General features: G+C 44.5%; 1 long non-coding RNA gene across 1 annotated transcript in view; it reads left to right on the top strand.

Moving 5' to 3' along the window:
* The window catches only part of LOC111170130 (uncharacterized), a 36,719-nt gene that overhangs the window by 25,827 nt on the left and 8,699 nt on the right, over positions 1–2,193 (top strand). The window contains exon 2 of the long non-coding RNA XR_016391935.1: positions 399–504. This is a non-coding gene — a long non-coding RNA (uncharacterized LOC111170130). The remainder of the gene's footprint in view (positions 1–398; positions 505–2,193) is intronic.

The following is a 2,193-nucleotide window of genomic DNA, read 5'->3' as shown; positions in this document are numbered from 1 at the left end:
GTAAGTATAAACACTCACCAAATCACAGCATCAATCCCAGCTGACTGCTTTTCCACTGCAGTTATTCACTGAAGCTCTGGTGGGTGTAAGGAGCTGGGCTGGGGATGGAGAATACAGAAATAAATACATCCCAGACCTCAAGAAATTAACTGTAGAATCAGTCAGGTTAGGCCAACTATGCTTCTTTAAAGAACACCGGGAAATAATGGTGAATTCTGAGAAAACACTTGGGGCCTCACCCTCTTGTCTCCGTGAGGCCTATTGCTGGCTGGGAATTTGTTTCGTTTCTGGCCTCTGGGGCCCAGATAACACTCCCTGGGTCTTTTAAAGTCTTCTTATTGAAAGTTTTGTCAATTGGGAGATTCTGTGTGTTTATTCGTACGTCTTCATTTCCTCAGTGAGGAAGGCGAGCTCTCCATGGAGTAAAAACTGGTTCGCAAATCATGGGATGAGTTGGAATCCTTGATGCCACAGCATTGTTATGGGAACAATCTAGATATTAGGGTAAGTGAACGATTTCATGGACTCTTTCTGAAGTAGAGAACTCCAGGAGCGTCTGCTCTAGAAGAAAGTGACATTGAGCTTGGAGCTTCTCTGGCTAATTTGATGGTTCTTGGGACCAATAGTGTTGGGGTGTGGCCCAGGAGTGTCTGTAGCTTCAATGAGCATGTGGGATTGAACTACACTGATCCTACAGGTCAGGTGATGGCCAAACGGTGTCTTCGGGTAAAGTCAAAACTCTTCCCCTATCTAACCACAGAATTCTATCTCTGCTCGCAGTTTGCCTAAAACCAATTTTCTTACCAAGGACAACCGTCTGGATTTTCCTGCATCTGATCCTAGGAGTAACAGCTGCTAAACACCCATGTGAAATTTACAGCCACTCAAAGCAAACCTTCCTTGCGCTCAGGGACACCTCAAAGAACACTCATCCCAGACTGGGCCCCGCGGTTCGCTGTCCTCTTCCCTGATCTGCATTCTTTCCTCTCTGCCTTATCTTTTACTTTCTGTTTGAATCGGCTTAGTTGTATTTCTCCCCTTGATAGGACAGTGAGAGTGAAAGTTCGTTCTGCCCACGCTGCATAGAACTCAATGCAAGCGCTGTCAGGAATCATTCGACATTAAGGCTGACTTTTAAGTTTGCCAGGAGGGCTTTCTTTGGAGAGAGGGTGAGACGAGCACGTTCCCCTTGAAGAGAGCTGGTGCTGGTGCTGGAATTCAAAGCTCACAAACTGAATTTAAAATTTTTTGGATAGTATGTAGATGGGTGAAGGGACCCCAGACGTTGACACTGGACATCAAACAATAGACATTAGTTTTTTAAAACCAACACTTTTTTTTTCAGCCGTGCTGCAAGGCGTGAGGGATCTTAGTTCCCTCACAAGGAATTGAACCCGTGCCCCCTACAGTGGGAGCGCAGAGTCTTAACCATTGGACCACCAGGGAAGTTTCCAAATCAACACATTTTAATGTACCATTCACATCTTCTTCTTTCTACCATCTACTCCATTTTTTTAAAATAGCCCATTGCTCTTAGAAAACACATTTAAAAATCATTTGTTTCTTGAGTGACTATTGTAGATTTAGTTACCTTGAGTTCTGGGTGGCACTCTGCCTCAGTTTTTTTATTTTTTAAATTTATTTATTTTATTTTACTTATTTTTGGCTCTGTTGGGTCTTTGTTGCTGTGCACGGTCTTTCTCTAGTTGCGGCGAGCCGGGGCTACTCTTCGTTGTGGTGCGTGGGCTTCTCATTGCGGTGGCTTCTTCTGTCACAGAGCACGGGCTCTAGGCACGCAGGCTTCAGTAGTTGTGGCTCGCGGGCTTAAGTGCTCCGTGGCATGTGGAATCTTCCTGGACCAGGGCTCGAACCCCTGTCCCCTGCATTGGCAGGTGGATTCTTAACCACTGCGCCACCAGGGAAGGCCTGTGCCTCACTTTTTAACAGAATTTTGTTTTATGTGAAAGCCTGTCTTTCGTTTGTTTACACTTTTAATTTGGAGTCCCTGGGAATCTCTAGATGGGCTCCAAAAGCCATATCATCTAATAATATATCTCCTATCTCCTCCTTCTGACACAAAGTGACTTTTGAAACACTTCCATTTTCCCTTTCTGTTTCATGTACTCCAGCCCACTTTTTTTCTCCTCATTTTTTTTTACAGTCCATCATGGAGTATTTGTTTACCAAATGTTA

The sequence above is a fragment of the Delphinapterus leucas genome, chromosome 2 (genome assembly GCF_059928025.1).
Source record: "Delphinapterus leucas isolate spDelLeu-1000000601 "Yukka" chromosome 2, BTC_Dleu_Yukka2, whole genome shotgun sequence".
Lineage (NCBI taxonomy): Eukaryota > Metazoa > Chordata > Mammalia > Artiodactyla > Monodontidae > Delphinapterus > Delphinapterus leucas.
Note: the sequence above shows the minus strand (reverse complement) of the source record. Positions and strands in the feature narration are given on the sequence as shown.